The sequence below is a fragment of the Patiria miniata genome, unplaced genomic scaffold (assembly GCF_015706575.1).
Source record: "Patiria miniata isolate m_02_andy unplaced genomic scaffold, ASM1570657v1 HiC_scaffold_3, whole genome shotgun sequence".
NCBI lineage: Eukaryota > Metazoa > Echinodermata > Asteroidea > Valvatida > Asterinidae > Patiria > Patiria miniata.
Window position 1 is genome coordinate 7,669,022 of NW_024037069.1, and position 19,228 is coordinate 7,688,249.

Here is a 19,228-nt window from a genome sequence, read left to right on the forward strand (position 1 = left end):
TTGGTGAACACTTTTGTAGAACAGCCGAGTAGAACACGTAAGGGCAACCCCTACGTTGACGTCGCTGACCTCGCAAAGTCTAGACACGCAGAAAAGCCAGCACAGGGGGCGGCCAGGCAGTCAACGTGAAAGCGCGCACGACGGCAAATTCCTGCGCAAAACGCAATCACGAAAAATCGACGAAACGGATCGCCGGTCCGTACGGGAAAATCAGGACGACCCGAAGTGTCCGACCCGGCGGAAGACACCCTCCGCATTTTTCCACGGACGTGGAGCGATTTTGGCGCCGCGGGAGCCCGCGGTCTCGGATCCTTTCATGAGCAAACATCGTCTGGCAGGCCGAGTTAAACTCTCTCTTATATATATAGATACGTGTATTCAACTGCTGGACAAATACTAATCTACATTGGTTTCGATAAAGTTAACACTGACTGTATTATAGAAGCACTTCAAAGACGGTGTCAAGTTTAATAAAGGTTTGGTTGAACTACTTCCTTGGGAGGTACTTTGACACGACGGGAACCGACTTTAATTTCCTGGTGCATGCGTTAGGGTTCACACCCATTCACTGGTTGTAATGTTTAAATTGACAATCATGCCTTCAAGTTGTCTTTTCAAATATTATTTTCATCGATTTATACTAACTTTTAGGCCCTAACTGTAGCAGCGAGCGAGCGCGCGCGCAGGCTGGAAAGGCATCCTGCTTTTCTTCAGGGGCGGACTATTTTGACGTTAGTGGCGCCACTTCAGGGGCAGATCCAGGAATTTTCGCTGGGGGGGGGGTTCGTCAGCAAAAAATATGAAAATGTACACAGGTTTTTTCTCCGGACACTTGGCCTCCGTAAAATCAAAAACTGGGGGGGGGGGGGGGGGGCACTGATCTAGACTGGATAGCGGATATCCATACACCAGTCACACAGTAGACTTCGCATATTGAACATAGAGCTATATTAAATTACTAGAGCGCTAACTCCTCATTCTGCGCGCGCGCGGAGACGCTTTGAAGCCGTCCCGGGCGCAGACATTTTGAATTCATGTGCGTGTTTTAGTCAGGTTCACTATGTATTTTCGTTGGGGTTTTATGGGGATTAGCAAAACTTTACATTTTTGAAAACGTTATGACCTACTGAATCCAAAAACTAATGTTTCTATTTTTTCCGACGCCATTATGTCGGCCATTTTGTGGGGACGTAATAAAAGGGGGCGGATCCATCCCCCCACTCTAAGATCTTGGCCGTGCCATGACAGATTTGATTCAATTTGGTATTCTTGTGAAGATAACACTGCTAAGAACATGTGTAGAGTCTCAGTTTAATAGAACAAAGCATTCTGTAATTATCTTGGTTTATAATTCACATTAAAAAATTATCACTTTATCCTATACATATTCAATGAAAAACTTTTACGATACCCTGCGTTTGCAATTGATATTTCGCAATAACTATAGGTCCGAATTTTGTAAAATAAAGTTTCCCCTTGTTGCATATCACATCGGCATAATATTTAGTTTCATTTACGCTGTGGACGACATTTTGAAAGGCACAAATATTGGGAGCAGGGGGGCGGGGCGAGGGATTCCACAGTTCTTGTATTGGGTTAAACATGAGTAATCCTTACTAGTTCTTTGTAGCCTGCGCAGGAACATATTAAAGGACACGGACACAATTAACACTTCGTAAAATAATCAACACCAAATAGGAGGGCATGTACATGTACATTAACACATACAATGGTTCTTTTTAACATATTGTAGCTAAATTCAAAACTGAGCAGAATACTTAGGCCACGATGGCCCAGCGCCTGAATTCCCGCACTTGAAATAATGAGTGCTTCAGTACGCGGTGTACCCTCGTGGTACCGGTGTCACATGAAAATCCGACTCCTATGATAATCGGACCCCTGTTTCCCTATTATTGGTTGATCCCTCGCACGTGACAGGTCACTCTCCCGAAACGATCCTAAAAATAGCGTAGTATCGTATTCAAGCGTGCGCAGTATTACCAATGAGTCCACATTTCATGGAGTCGGATATTCACGCTACACCGGCACTCGATAGTCTGAATGTTAAAAAGTCCGAAAAATTCCCGTACCGGGGTTCATTATAGTAAGAAAATGAAATAAGGTTACTTAATTCAAGCATTTAATTTTGATGATAAAGTCAGAAGGTTCGAAAGTCAAAAGGATAAGTTAATTAGTCCGAAGGTTCATTAATCCGAAAGCACACCAGGTTCATTTGTCCAAATTGACAATAAAGTTCGATGCTGTCAATTCGGGCTATCGAACTTAATCGTCCAGTCGGACTATCGAACTTTCGAATTGCGGACTAATGAACACTTAGGACCAATCAAGTTTTTGGACTAACCAACAATGGACTAATGAACATTCGGATTAACGAAGCTTCGGACTATCGAACCTTCGGATCAACGAAACTTAAGACTATTGAACCTTCGGAATAGCGAGCGGTCACCATACACTCACAGAAGCCCCTTCCATGGCGAAAGCATGGTGCAAGCTGGTGCTATTGCAAAGTAACTGCCCCGAGACGGATTGTCTGAACAATAGATGGCACCATTTCAAACCAGTATTGCCTTAGCTATGCCTGGACAGGTCATCACTACAGAGTGCTTGCTCCTTAATCCTGTGTCCTGTGTCCCCATGCAATCCTGAGTTCTTGATAATCTGCCCTGAGTGAGAGAGCCCATGTGAAAGATCATGACATGTCACGTTGTAGACTGCCTCTATCATACCAAGTTCACACTTCTGGCCTTCAGTTAGACCTGTTGTTATTGGTAATTGACCAAATGAGATACATATGTATAGGACTTGTGATAGTCAGAATTATAAAGCAGAACAGTAAGTATGGCTCCTGGTGAGATCAGTCTTGAGGATGTGTTTATGCTTCTGAGAATGGATGTACCGGCATAGCAGGGATGAGGAGGAGTTGCAATAGTCTCATGCAGAAAACAGAGTCGGCAGAAGTTAAGGGTCCGCTAATTATGCAGAACTGTCTGCTCAGATTCTCATTTGCAATAGACTGAGGTTAGGCTGTATGCGAAAAAACAACATAGGGCAACACCCTCAGAAGAAAATATGACCACACATTTTGGAGACCATGGTACAGGGATGCTGCTACCTACATCCTGGAGGCCTACAACTAGGGCCTTAATACAACATTTCGCTGTCGCATGCACCAACACAATACTCGATCTGCAGCACTAACATCAGATGGCTTATAACATAGGACCCCATCAGGTCGTTGTTCCCCATCTCCCCCATCTCCAGAAAAGAGTGCACAGTAGAAAGTGACGGCGAATCACAGGGGATCTACGAAGAGGGGAAAGCAAGATTGGGGGTCTAGTGCAGCTAGAAGGTCCTCTGGGGAGACTAAAAGAATTTTGAAGACTTGCTATAATGGCTGGACAGGTGGCCAGGCAAGGAATGTCTTGTAACATTCTTGCAAGGAGCGGCCGGAAGTTTAAGGCAACTTTGCTTTGAAAGATGGGCAGGAAACCTAGGGTGACTTGGTTGGACTGCTTGAGACCTAGTTTGCACCATTTGATGGAATTGTGCCACAGGCAACAGTGTCTAAATAACTTGTAATAAGCCACCAGTACTATCAACGATGAGGCTCCGAAGAAGGCGCCGTCATCAAAGGATTATATTTGTAATCATTAATTGGGGCTGTACAGTACTGCTTCGATTTCTGAAAGACTAATGTAAGTTAATAATGTATAGTGTTCTGTCCAAGTGTCCAGATTGAATGTCCTTTTTTTAGTCGGATTATACAATGTGTAATTGTTCACGAAGACTTGGCTGACATTAAGACAGTTTTCCAACACCTGAGAGAGGGAGGATTGACACCTGTTTAGTTGCAGTACATGTATCTTGGTTCTCTGTCATCGTGCATGGAATTGGCGACCAGTTCAGGGAAGATCAATGCTGCATGAGAGTGGCCATGAGAGTCATAAGAGGTACCTTATCCTATCAAGACACTATGAAGACCGGAACATTTCGGGTTTCTTCCGGGACCTAAGTGGGGGTGCATTTTGGTTCCATCGTAATTTGCTCCTGTCGAAGGGCCTACCCTACCCTGCTGAATCCAAAAGGATCCAACTATGTCATACCCGATGGAGCCCGTTGGATTGTGCAGCTCAGTAAACCCCTTAGTTTACATTCCTCATGCAACATGTTAGATTCAGTAGGCAACTGAACCGCATTATAACACCATGTTGGACTCCGTTGGATTCACCAGACGACTGAAAATAAGGCACAGTGGATTGAGCAGGAAACTCCGGTTGGACTCTATTGGATTTAGCAGGGTAGTCCTGAGGACGCACTAGGGGTTTGAATTAGGAGTAATGGTAGTTGCCCTGCGAAAATTACTTCATTTTGGTTATGCCGTAGCCACCACAAAAGCGTGTTATTAAGATTTTTTTACAACTCGTTTTTGCGGGTTAAAAACACTGAATGTCCACATTACATCAAGGTTACCACTGGGGGAGGGAGTTTAACTACTTTTGGGGTACAAATCATCATTATTAGTGTTTTGGTTGAAAATAATTAAAGTTACTGAGCCAAACTTAATTGCTGTTAAAACTGCTCTTAAGTGTACTTTGGATAACCTCTCGTAAGTCCTGCCAAAATAGTAACCAAAACAAACAAAAAGAGAAACATGAGAATTAAACATTTCTTAATGTCGATTGCAGCCATATTGGATTTCCATAATCACTGCAGTTGATCAAATTGATCATTTTGGTTCAAAGCAAATTCTTGACATGTCTGCGCATAGACGTTTTGTTTTCGGATTAGCCAAAAGCCCCATACTTTTATATACTAAGTTATAAAAATAACTGAAATTTATGAAAACCAAGGTTTTTTTTTATTTGGATGCCATAACAACCATTGGGGTATCGTTTGTCAAGTTATCTTCTTGCCATGTCTGGGCTGGGCATAGACCATAAATTCGTCGCTTTGCTCACGAAGTGACAAAAACCTCAAAATTTGACAAAAGTTCATTCTGAGATAATCGCGTTTGAAGTTATTCATTTTTTCAAAAGACATTTTCGACCATTTTGCAGTAACAGAATTCGGAAATTTTTGCATTGTCCGATAGGATATGATTTGATCTTTGTTAATTTATAGTTGTTTGTTAAAAATAATTCGTAATTAAACAGTAATTCATTAATAAAACTTTTTTGCACTACGTGAGAACATCAGAACTTTGGCTCCCATATTTTGCCAATTACTTTGTACACAGTTCTTGTCACTTCGTGGGATCATGAATCGCGGAGGCTTTACTTATTTTGTACTTTTTTCGACGCAACAAACTTGTTACTTTTGCGCGTCACGACAGTTGAGCGCGCGCGCGTCTGTTCTTTTTCAACATCGTTCGCGCGCGCGTGTATGCTTCCATCCTGCCGCGTATAGACCATTGTATAATTTCTAGCCCTGCTCACGAGGTTACTTTTTGTCACTTCGTGAGAACATTTTACACTTTTTTACACTTTGTGAAAATGAAAATCACCGATTTCAGGCTTTTTGTCAATTGTTTGTTTACAATAATTAAGAAAGTAAACAATATTTTGCCTTGAAACTTGGTCAAATTGTTCCTTGAGACAACTATAATAAAATGGTTAGTAAAACTCAAAATCGAATAATTATCGATTTTCGAGGTTTTTGTCACTTCGTGAGCAAAGCGACGAATTGTTTGTCTAGCAAAAATGATCTCATTTTGATGTTTAATACCTTACATCATTATGAAAAGCTCTTTTTATAATCAGTTGCCATGGTAACCGTTGGCAACGTTCGTAAAGATAGACTCTTTTTGTACCTCAATCATGAGGAAATACTTTTCTTTTGTGTCAAATACTTTAAAATAGGCTCCAGTGAGTTTCATTCCCTCTACAATGTATGCGACAAGCCAAATCATTAGGGAAATAGAGCTAAAAATGTCCTCATTTTGAAATTCCAAGATGGCGGCCAAGATGACCTTGGAAAAATGGAAACATTGGTTTTGGGGTTCAGTAGACCCTAAGGTTTCCAAACTGAATGTATAGTTTGCCTAATCCCCAAAATAACCCAACGAAACTTGGATTAAGTACATTGTGAACCGGACTAGAGGTCCCGAGTTCGATTCTGTGCTCTGTCACTGCAGCTTTTGCTCTCTTTTTTCAACAAGTCAAAGTTTTATCTTAGAAACATTATTTTTCAGTCGGATACCACTTGTATAGCAGTAAGTTTCTTTTTCTTTTCTGATCCGAGGCTCTGGAGGATCCATGCCCCATAGGAAAGCGCACAAGGTATACCCCAGACAGTTGTGTAATAAAAAAATATCGTCCGCCGGACGTCACGTTGGCAGCCATTGTTATTGCATGGCCTTATGGGATACTTACCCAAATAACCGGCTCGGCGAGTCGGTCACTTGGGCCAGGCTCGAGTAAGCGCGAGAAGTCTCGTGAGAGGTATATCGAACGCTGTCACGCTTGCACGAGTATACGCGGGGGAAGTAATCGAAGGCGCTCAACATTCACAACCCTTTCCTAAGCTGAGCGCGGCGATCAGGCTTAGGACTACTAGCATAATCAAGCTTATTAGCAAGTGACCCGCGTGCGGGAAAATCGTATAGATAGACCAAGGCTACTGAAATGCCCTACTTTCGACCCCAACTTTATCGAAATCAGTAAAATTGCGCTATAGAGATAATTATGATAATCTTTAGTACACTTTTATAGCCAAATCAGCATATTCTGTTTTTGTTTTTACATGCACACCACTTTTACATTTGCACACCACCAGCGCAGTAGGAACTCTCCCTAGACTTATTGCAAGGGATAGCTAGAGAACTACATTTGTATTGAATTCAGATCAAGTAGTGTTTCTGCGTGTTTTGGTAAAAACAAATTAGGACGTATTGTGTATTTCCTCCAGTAGATAACAACAGCGCCCTCACTTGTCAGAAAAAGTCATGAAAAATCGACACGAACAGATGATGCAACGACTCTTCGCGTCAAATGTACTCATCAGTGATGTAGTCAGTGTTGTAGTACTCGTACTCGGTTATCGTACTCGAGTCTTTTTTTTAATATTCTTACTCGTACTTGTACGTCAAGTACTCGTACTCGAAATGATGGTACTCGTACTCGGGCAGCAAAGTACTCGTACTTGACATGTCGAAATTGTACTCGATCATCAAAGTACTCGTACTCAAATAGCAGTACTCGGGGGGAAATGGTATAGCTTGACTTACCACGGCCCTATTTTATCGATAATTTCAGTTTGAAATGGTTCATTAGCTTGTAGAGAAATCGAAGTTTCCTGATTTTCCTCTGTGCACGTCTGGACAAACACATTTAACAGCTAGCCGTGAGTGGGTCTGTTATCGGTCTGACTGGGCCTGGGCCAATTACGCACAATGAACCATTTGCCGTATGGCCGTATTCGGAAATACAAGTAAGTACTCGTACTCGTTCTTTTCCCCCTACTTTTGTTTTCTTCAAATGTCGGCTGATGTTGCAGATGACACTTTGATCCCCTTAAAACTAGCAAAAATATCCTTCAGTGTGGAGCTTGAGGTGACCTCAGTAAGGCCATAAGGCTTGATAATTCTGCACCCATTTACGATCTCGACCAACACGAACAGTCTTCGGGAAATTTGGATAGTCAAGACAAAAGTCAGAGAAAACGGTAACGTCAGATGCATATACACCGACATCGATATCATACAATGTGCTGCCAGGCCGATCATTTGTCTGCTCCCTTACATATTGCGCTAATTAAAAAACGTTTATAGGTTCCAGATACACGACCATCGCTCCCTCAGTCTAGCTTCTAGAGACACAATTACAAAATTACAACACAGTCTGCAAATTGAGCCCGACAAAATTTAGTACAAAATATATGGGAGCCCAGAGAGGCCACATAAAGCTTATACTAGATCGTAACACCCTCTTAAAACACGTTAAAATTGTGCAGCAGCAGGATTCCAGTCAAACCAGTGAGTTTGGCGGTTTTGAGACATCATCTTACATAGCTACGGCGATGCGGAGACTTGTTTGGCCTAAAGGGGAAAAACATCAAAGCTGACGGAGTTACCTTCTCCCAAAAATGATTATTACCTTTTTGTCAAAATACGCATGACAATTTGAAAGCATCAATACTATTATGTTTCATTTACTAAATTTTGTATATATTTCCTCAAACTAAAGGATTTTGTTTTGTTTTGGTGTTTTAAGAATAATTTATTGCAATTCTAAAGGGAAAGTTCCTGAAATCCGTCGAATACGTGTCTGGATATCAGCCAAAATCACAAGGCCAGAGTCAAAAAAAGAGGCACGTACTTTGTCGAGAGTGAAAGTCAAAGTTTTCGGATCCGGGATCAGTTCCCTTGGTCCACTAGTGACCAACCTCGTCCCCAGGGTGTCGAGCAGTACGCGCCCACCACTACCTGCTCTCTCGATCACCCTGGTATTGGATCATTTGCATGTGCAAGATGTTTGAACACATATGCAAATGAGGAACAGTCTGGTGCCTGGATATACGTTACACATTAGCGTTTGTTTTGGTATGCGGTGTCTGGGGTAAAAACAGAGTCAATTCGTAGCAGCGCGAGCACGGCGTGAGTTACGAAAACACGATTTTTGAAATCAAACTGTTACAACTTATCGAGACAACATGCAGTATCATATTTCATATTAATATAAGCAAATTGGAAAGGAAATTAGTATTTTCGAGAAGGCGTGGACGAATGATCGCGAAAACGCGTACTGCACGTTGTGAATAATAGCACCAAGTACACGATAAAATCCATTACTAGCCAATTGCGGTATCCAATCAGGATACAGGAAGAAAGTTTCCTATCCAGGGTTTACTATTGGAAACGCGGTTGGAAATAAAGTAAGCACTGGGAACGAGGTTGACTAGTGACATCCGTGCCCTGTTGATTTTTGTTACCATATTCCGGTAAACACATCCTGTTTGTTTCCTGGTACCCGTGTTTTTTCAAAGCCGTGCTAGCTAAAAACACACGAATATACCATATTATATTCAGAGGATGGAAGGAGTAGAAAAAGATCCGATTAACCTGGGGTCAGGTATTCAATCAAGTGTGAAGGTTTGGGAATGCATTACATAGAAGCGCGCGTTTTTTAGCGGATGAAACATGGGCAAACAATTTTAGGAGGTCTGGAGGCGGGGGGGGGGGGTGGAGAAGAGTGCGGTGAACACGTGTTCTGTGCTTGTGCATCTGCTTTTACTTGTGCATCTGCTTTTACGTGGTGTCACGCTCACGCGCATGCTGCACGTGTTCTTAAAAACGACCTGCACGCATTTTTGTATTCCTATGGGCTCCGTGCGTCGCAAAGAGGGCGCCCTTTTACGAAGACGCACGAACACCTGGGGATTTGCTCTATGTACACGCAGTGGCCGTGCTTCGCGGCAAATGAATTTCAGTCTGGCAAGATGGCGTCGGTCGGTCACCCCCAACTGTACTTTCTTTGCCAGTGACGGGGTACTTGTGAACGGAGCGGATTGGTCGAAGGCATAATAGACATAGAATAAAAAGACTAGATCGGCAGCGCGTGCAGACGCGCCATAGAGTGTGCACAAAATTCTCCGTTCCTTCATGGACGCTCTTCGCGCAGTTGCAGAGTTTTCATGCATATTCGTATTAAAATTGAATATGAAAACAATTTCTAAAGATACTTTCCTCGTGTTTTTTTCGACTGCTATTAATCTTTTTTTTCTTCTCCACCATAGCCATACAACAAACGTTAACGTTTCAAAATGCCGGTGCGCGTTGCTAAAATTTCAAAATACATGTCATGCTTTTCTGATTATTAATCAGAAAAGCATGACATTTATTTTGTTTTATATGCAGTTTAAAACTGCATAATTATTTTAACAATAATACAAACACATGGAATGTAGTAAACGACTTTAATTTCCATTTGAATAATTTGATATTAAAATTATGATATATGTAAATGATGAAGGATTTGCAAGATTTGTATTAGTTTGTTGGGAGAGAATAATTTACTTGCAGTACGTGTTCACCACGTTTTCATTCAATTTAACGCCTGGCTCATTCAATTTAGACTGAAATTGAAGGATCACGCAGATCGTCATTCGACAATCAAAAAGATATTTATTTTCACTATCCGAACATTCTATCGTCTTTTAGCTACACTCGTCTATTCAAATTAAAAGTATCGCATTGTTAATGTTCATTCCATTTCGTCTGAACCAGTACTTAGGGGTTGATCGGGCATTCCTTCTCATTAATGGGCAACATATTTCACATTTCGTCAAGCATGTTTTTACACTTCCTACGTGTAAAATTCTGAATTATCTGGGCTTAAATCATATCTGATGTCTTCAATCCGTAAATGCTCACCTCTCTCTCTTAATTGAAGGATCCGTGCAATGAATTTTTCTCAGTAATACATTTTGTGCAACTTTCTACTACTCTGAAATGTATAAAACTACACATTCCTTTTTTTTGGTTAATCTTATTTCAAAGTACACTTTAATCTTTAAACTTGTAAAAGTATCCATGATTTTCCGGACTATACTGAGCGCGCTGTTGCTGTAATGTCATTTCAGGAAGACACTGTTCAGCTCGGGTGGTTTCTTTCAAATTATTCAGCCAAAATTTTCTAATTGAAAACATTTTGTGAAAAGTGTTGCTCATTGGCTTACTGCTTACAACAAAGAATCACCAAAGAAACGAAATTTATGACAGCACAAAATTCAAAATTCTAGCAATTGTTTGTGCTGAAATAGACAAGTAACATTAATCTGCCCGGAATGACATCAAAGTTTTACTCAGGCAGATGGAACTTTGCGTTAGCATAAAAACGGAAAAACACCCTCTAAATAGAAAAATAAGAGCAGTGGCGTGGCGAGGTCGGGGAGGGAGGGAGGGGTGGATGCAGTGTGACAACCAACAACGAGATGGAGACTTTAAAAGCGAAATTGGGAAGCTGATACAAGCAAAATGATGATGGTGAAACAAATTTTAACGGAACGAATATGATATGTTGCAACGGGAAAAAAAACAAACAAGGCGTCGCATAGGGGAAGGAGACTGGTATTCGTACGATCGATTTAAACAATATATTAACTCCTTCAGTTTGTTTAGATCTGCATACTCTTCATATGCTCCTCAACATTGTGAGATTGTGGCGCCTTTTTGAAGATTTTGAGATGTTGAACACGCCACTGGAGGAGAGCACAATAACACGAATTCATTTGGAATAATATTGGGTGGGGATATGGGGGTGGGGGACGTACGGCCCGCCCCCCCCCCCAACCCTACCGAGATCCAACAGTATCTGACAACAGCGCATTAGGGACAATGGAGAGAAAACATTTTGGGGGTATTGTCCCTTACAAATACAGATTTTTTCAACAAAGTGTGGGCATAATGAACTTTAATGTACCGTAGTGCCGTGAATTTTAAGGACAAACACAACAAATAAAAACAACAAAAAGTTGTTGAAACGATCATCGATTTGTGATTTGATGAGGGCTAGAGGGCCTACATTGTTAAATTCTAAGGTAAATAGCTTGATGCAAGGTGTTTTTTTAAGCAACGCGCACCAGCATTTTGAACCAAATAATATATAAATACGAGGAAACAACTTGATCAAGCCTTGAAATCAATACTTAGTTTGATAACCCATTTTGAATTTTGTTACGGGCATAACTAATACAGGCCAAACATTTTATTTCTACAGGCAGAAAAATACACTTTGCATACAAACTTACGGTAATAAGGGTGCGCGCAACGCAACTTTTGCCCCGCCCCGGCCCCAAGAGCTGAAAAATGGCGCCGTCCATGGCAGAACGCGCGTCTGTACTGTACGCACTGCCAATCTAGTCTTTTTATTCTATATGGTCGAAGCTGACCAAACTGCGTGTGTACTAGGTATATTCCATAATTTAGGGTGCCAACTTTTGACATTTTGACCCAAAATGGAAAATTTGATTGACAGGGGATTCATTAATAGTGATTTTCAGTATAACTTAAAGATATTGACATTCCTCATTACATGTAATTGTAGCTAAAATCAGACATTATTTACTCCTGAAATGCCAATATACCATGTCAAAACTCATTCACGGATTCACGTGTAAAGGGGCACGCTTCACTAACGCACGGAGCCAATAATTGGAGCAACTAAAGTAATTTCTATATATTTCACTATAAGTAATACTAGGGTAAAAATTATCACAATGTAAAGAGGCACACCAAAATTAATTGGCCTCCGCACAATGGGTGCTGTTACTCGTGCTAACACGAGTATACTCTTGAGCACACGAACGACATGAGTACGACCCGAGGGTAAGCGAGAGTGTTCTCCCGCTCAGTCCGAGAGTGTGCCCTTGCAACGAGAGCAATGCACACGCAACATTTTCCTGCACTCGAGAGTAGCAAGAGTAACACGCTCGAAAGCACCCTGTAAGAGAGAAATGTGGAGCAGACAAACCATCATCGCTAAGAGAATATTTTTAGGGGGGAAATTTGTAGAAGACAAACTAGTACGGCTCGAAGGAAAGTTTTAAGAGGGAAATATGGAGAAGATACGGAGCCCCTAAAGGGACATATTATGTTTTTATCTCGTGCGCACGAGATATATGTCGTGCGCACGACATATATCTCGTGCGCACGACATAATTATCTCGTGCGCACGAGATATATCTCGTGCGCACGGCATAATTATCTCGTTCACACCGGAGATAATTATGTCGTGCGCACAAGATAATTATGTTGTGCGCACGAGATATGTGTGGCTACGCCACTGGTTACGACTGTTTTAAACCTGGGGGAAAAGTCATTAATACAACGTATAAACCATACCTGGTGACGTAGGCTGAATCACTAGCACTCAGGAAAAAGTATGCGGCGCTTGAAGATATTGGATTGTCCGATAGCAGTCGCAAGAGCTTGATATAACCATTACCACGGCATAGCGTTAACCGCCGCATAACCATGCCAAATGGACTGCACGGAGAGCAGTTAGCCTTGTTGGAGAGAGTTTAGTCGGTCACATACGGCAAATGGTTCATTGTGCGTGATTGGCCAGGCCCAGTCAGTGACCAGTTGATACAGACCCACTCACGGCTAGCTGTTAAATGTGTTTGTCCGGACGTGCGCAGAGGAAAGTCAGGAAACTTCGATTTCTCTATAAGCGCCAATCAACCATTTCAAACTGAAAGTATCGATAGAATATAAGGCTGTGGTAGGTCCAGCTATACCACCCCCCCCCCCCGAGTACTGCTATTCGAGTACAAGTACCTTGATGATCGAGTACAATTTCGACATGTCGAGTACGAGTACTTTGAAATTTGAGTACGAGTATCACAACACTTGAACGAGGCTACAGTGTGTGAACTGAATTATTGTCGGTCCACAAATAAATCAAAAGTTGTGAAGTAAAAATGCCATTTTTTCGGTCGATGTCTCACTCTTAAGTGAATAACTACTGGATTGCTAGAGAAAAAAGAACATTTTAGGCCAAAAAAAAAAATATTCGGTCTCTGGTCAGACCAAAGTTACGGAATTGACGCAGCCACGCGGCTTTTTTTTTTTTTTTTTTTGGCTTTTTTTTTTTCTTCAAGCTTAGGTACTATTTTGCTTTTTTGGTGTCCTCATGTACATTGGTGTCCTCCATAATTTGCCTTGGTGCTTTCGATCATTTGCCTTGGTGCAATTTCCCATTCCTAGGTGCTCTTTGGTAAAAAAAATTGAGGAGGTGCGGAAATAGAGGGCGCTGTTGGAGCTACCGCGGAACATTTTGAAAAAAGAAAGATCGACGCGCATGATTAAAATCGACGCGCGCGCTGACCAGAGACTGACTTATTTTTTTTTTGGCCTTAGTCAATTTTTTTTTCTGGGTGAAATGAAACGGGAGAAAGCAAGGACAGTAAATCTACAAAATTCTGCGTAGGCCAATACATCCTGCAAACACATTTACCAGTTTGTAATAATAAGGCCAATGAAAATGATTGCAAGTGAAAGCTAGGTCGAGGAGCGCTTTCGACATTGTCCATTTTTTATGTACAATTTATCACAGAGTCCTCCCTGTGACTCGAAGCAGTTACAACTATTTCTGAAAAAGAAAAACATTTAATTTTTTTTAAGGCAAGTATAGAATACCTCTGTCCGTCGAACAGAGGAATACCCTTTACCGTCAGAGATGTCGTATAGACGTGCTATTACTACATACATCCACCAGGCGCGGTTCTACGAGGGGGGGGGGGGGGGCTAGGGGGGGCTGTAGCCCCCCCCCAAAAAAAAAAATTGTCTAGCCCCCCCAAAATAAATTCTGTAAAAAAAATTATTGCATTAGCAAAAAGAAGGATTGTGATGTACATGCGAACGGTCTCCCCCTGTATTTATTTTTATAATCAGTTCCGTATCGTACAGACGTGCTATTACTACATACATCCACCAGGCGCGGTTCTATGAGGGGGGGGGGGGGGGCTAGGGGGGGCTGTAGCCCCCCCCCCCAAAAAAAAATTTGTCTAGCCCCCCCAAAATAAATTCCGTAAAAAAAATTATTGCATTAGCAAAAAGAAGGATTGTGATGTACATGCGAACGGTCTCCCCCTAAAGAAGAAATAGCCGTGACAAGGGTGCATTAGTTAATATAGTGTGAATGATTTTAGGATTTTATTGGCGCTCCCCATTGAAAATATGGCATGAGCCCCCCCCCCCCCCCCTATTGATTTTCGGAGGCCTAAGTGTCTGGAAAAAATAACCGGTCAACATTTCAGCACGCCTCCCTGAAAAAATTCTGGATCCACCGTGCTAGCCCCCCCCCAAAAAATATTGGTTCTAGAACCCCGCCTGACATCCACTGCAATTGTGTCTCGCTTGAAATAACAATTGTTTTATTTTGCGTGTTATACATGTATTTATTTTTATAATCAGTTCCGTATCGTACAGACGTGCTATTACTACATACATCCACCAGGCGCGGTTCTACGAGGGGGGGGGGGGGCTAGGGGGGGCTGTAGCCCCCCCAAAAAAAATTTGTCTAGCCCCCCCAAAATAAATTCCGTAAAAAAAATTATTGCATTAGCAAAAAGAAGGATTGTGATGTACATGCGAACGGTCTCCCCCTAAAGAAGAAATAGCCGTGACAAGGGTGCATTAGTTAATATAGTGTGAATGATTTTAGGATTTTATTGGCGCTCCCCATTGAAAATATGGCATGAGCCCCCCCCCCCCCCCCCCCCCCCCCCTATTGATTTTCGGAGGCCTAAGTGTCTGGAAAAAATAACCGGTCAACATTTCAGCACGCCTCCCTGAAAAAAATTCTGGATCCACCGTGCTAGCCCCCCCCCCCCCCCAAATATTGGTTCTAGAACCCCGCCTGACATCCACTGCAATTGTGTCTCGCTTGAAATAACAATTGTTTTATTTTGCGTGTTATACATGTATTTATTTTTATAATCAGTTCCGTATCGTACAGACGTGCTATTACTACAAACATCCACTGCAATTGTGTGTCGCTTGAAATAACAATTATTTTATTTTGCGTGTTATACATGTATTTATTTTTATAATCAGTTCCCTATCGTGACCTCCGTTTGATAGAAAAAGTTAACTGGCGTACATACAATTTGCATTAAAAACAAATCTGTTATCGTTCCTTTTCTAGGAATAGTTTCAGTACATTTCCTACTGCTTTATTATTGTTGCACATCGCAAAACAAAATTGCAGTTATGTAGGGCCGTTATATGCTTAAAGATTCTTTGAGAATTACTTTGATTATTCATCTGACTACAGGTTTTTATTTCTTAAATTGCAATTCGCCGCAACTCCAGTTATATGCTTGGGCATTTTACTGTAATGTTTCCAAAATATTGGCGATAACATTTGAATATAAATGTATCCATATTCTAGAAAACGGTGTTATTTGGTTTTAAACTCCACCCGTGACGTCACCCTATTTTCCTTGCGCTCCAAATTGTTGGAAGGTAATATTGCCTCCATCACTCCATTTCTACAAAAGAATGGAGCGGGAAATAAGAAACACCAAAAATGACACAATTACTTTTGAAAAAGTTGCAACTTTGCTACACCGTTTCTCAAATAACTTTTTTCTTCTTCTCATACTGTAAAATGCTACACCGTTTCTGAAATGGAATTTTATGCATCATTCGTACCTTTACGTGAAAGTCAAGAACCATTTTTGTTTCTTATACAGCATGCTACACCGTTTCTCAAATAGAATTTCATGCATTTTCTATTATAATTTCCTACAGTGTTTTGGCGAATGTCAAGAACCATTTTTTTCTTATGCAGAATGTTTACACGTAGTTACATGTAACATTATTCTCAGACGAAAATGAATTAAACCGATAAAAAACTATAGTATGAATTTCTGCCACAGCTGTGTTTATTTAGTCACACAGTTTTGTGCTGGATACCAAGTAAACGGGCAAACCAGACACAATGAACAACTTGTGGGGGCAAACCACACCCCCAGTATGGGTACTCAGACCCCACCCCTTCCCTAACAGACCTAACAGCTGCTAGGTACCCAGACATAGCGTTACAACGGTACATGGACATGTAATAACAACAAAAGTACAGTGTTTCAACCGATGTAACATTCGGTCGACTCGGCTTGATCATAGCTTCCTGAAACTTGCGAGCTCTATGTCAAGTGTGTAATTAGTCTCGGTTCTCGACGCTCCGTGTGTTTTTATTCAACGAGCGCACAATCAACCCACCCAAAAACCGTTATCGCGAACCATCGCTGATAGAGGGCGCTTTCACACACAGACCGCTATATTAGCCACGAACGCCCTCACAGGAGCGTCTCGGGAAACTCGTAAAACTGCCCGCGATTTTCCGGGCAAAACGTGCCATATGCAAAATTTGACGCCCTGTGATGTGGTCATTTGCCAAAAAAATCAAGCATGGAGAACACGTGATAAGTTTAGTACCTGAACGACTGTTTTGCTGAACACGCAGTTAATGTTTATTGGCTTGTTTTGTAATGGATCGACAATGTCGTACGTACGGTACACGGCACGGTACACGGTCGATTACGAATAAAGTACAATAATGGCGGAGCGTGCAGCTCTATTGGCGGTCGCATTCGGCCAAGAAAATGTCGCTGTTCTGTAATTTGTAACCGAGAGTTAGTCACCTGTAAGAGATACTCTACATGTAGTACCTTAGCCAAGAAAAACCGTTATTTTCGACCCCCCCCCCTAAAAAAACTACACATGCCAGTTATCACTCTAGGGTTTCATTGCACCAAATACGCTCTAATAGAAAACAACATAAAATCGGACAGCGCCACCTGGTGACGCTCAGGAGCAAGGTGGCGAGTTTTTTTTCGCTGGAAATTAAATTGCGACCCCGTGAACATTTTTTTTTATATTCCCCCCCCAAAAAAAAAACCACCCCTAAAAGGGTTGTTAATCCCTAGGCCCAGGTCTAAGAGTAACCTCCCGCCTCTATGCGAAATAGACCCACAAGTCCGGCCTTTTCGAATAACATCGCCTGAGTTGGAAGCCACAAGTGACAAATACTTTATTGACATAAATATTTCTACAATCTATCCCAATTATAAGCCGCAAGGTCCTCTTATTCTAAAGTAACTGTGGGGGCACAAAATATTAATGAGCTCGTGCGCACTAATTTTAAGGTTTGTGGTGGAGTGCACCCATAGAAATTTTTGTGTGTGGACACAAGGATTATACTACATGTATAGCGATCTCCATTTTAATTCCTAAACTGGATCAGTGGATGACACAATAGGGTTTGCTTATAAACACTTGCAAGTATTCACCAACAGCCTTAGCCCCGCAAAAACAACTTCTCTGTGTACACATGACATGCATGAGGAGTGTATACAACAAAATGTATCGTAGATTGGAAGAGAAGTATGGCTGCATCAATTGCTGTGGCCATTCTTCAGTCCGTCAACATCAATGCAACACGTAGTGAGCTCGACGAATGACGCCATTCATCAAAACTGTCCACCAGTAGCGTACGTACACATCCAAAACGCATGGCCGAACGCATTTTGACAACACACGTACACGTAAGTATATAGTACACATATATACGGTGGCCCTGAAGGGACATCGCATATCGCAAACGTGTGCGCACACGTGTGCGATGTCGCGAAATTTATCGCGAATGTGTGCGCACACGTATGCAATGTCGTGAAACATTCGCAAATATGTGCGCACACGTATGCGATGTCGCGAAATTTATCGCGAATATATGCGCACACGTATGCGATGTCGTGAAATTAATCACGAATATGTGCGCACACGTATGCGAATTTGTTTGCAATGTCGTGAATTTTATTGCATACCTTGTCGCATACCTTTCAGTAAAATTCTCAATGAACTGGGGAGTTGTAGCAGCTAGTCTGGAATCTAGACGTACTGTTAGATGTAAATAGGGTCTGACTAATAAACCTTCGCGCGCACGCTGTTCCTCGTGCAATCGTTACTACTAGTACTGTCGAGCACAAACTTGCTACTTGCGCAACTTTGAAATTTGGGCGCGTAAGTTTGAAACTTGTGCGCGCAAATTTCAAAGTATGCAATAAAATTCACGACATTGCAAACAAATTCGCATACGTGTGCGCACATATTCGCGAATTGTTTCACGACATCGCATACGTGTGCGCACATATTCGCGATTAATTTCACGACATCGCATACGTGTGCGCATATATTCGCGATACATTTCGCGACATCGCATACGTGTGCGCACACATTCGCGATAAATTCCGCAACATCGCATACGTATGCGCACACGTTTGCGATATGCGATGTCCCTTCAGGGCCACCATACATATACGATATGAACGCAGACGAACTGTACCAGACTGATATGTCATTCATTACGCAGTATTATTGTGGGTTTTTTTTGCGCTTGCGTATTTCCGATGGAACCCTTGTTGATTATGCATGTTGAGGTCACTGCCTTTTTGTAACGTGATATCGCACCAGTTTCCCGAGACGCTCCTGTGATAGCGGTTCGTGTGTGATTGCTTTGTGTGATAGCGGTTTGTGGCTGATAGCGGTCTGTGTGTGATTGTGCCCTTTATCAGCGATGGTTCGTGATAATGGTTTTGGGGTCCGGGCGGCGAATTTTCTTTTCCCAAAACGACATCCGCAAAGCGCCCTCTACGACATTTCCCAAAGCGCCCTCTACGACACTGTTGTGATACGTACGCAGGT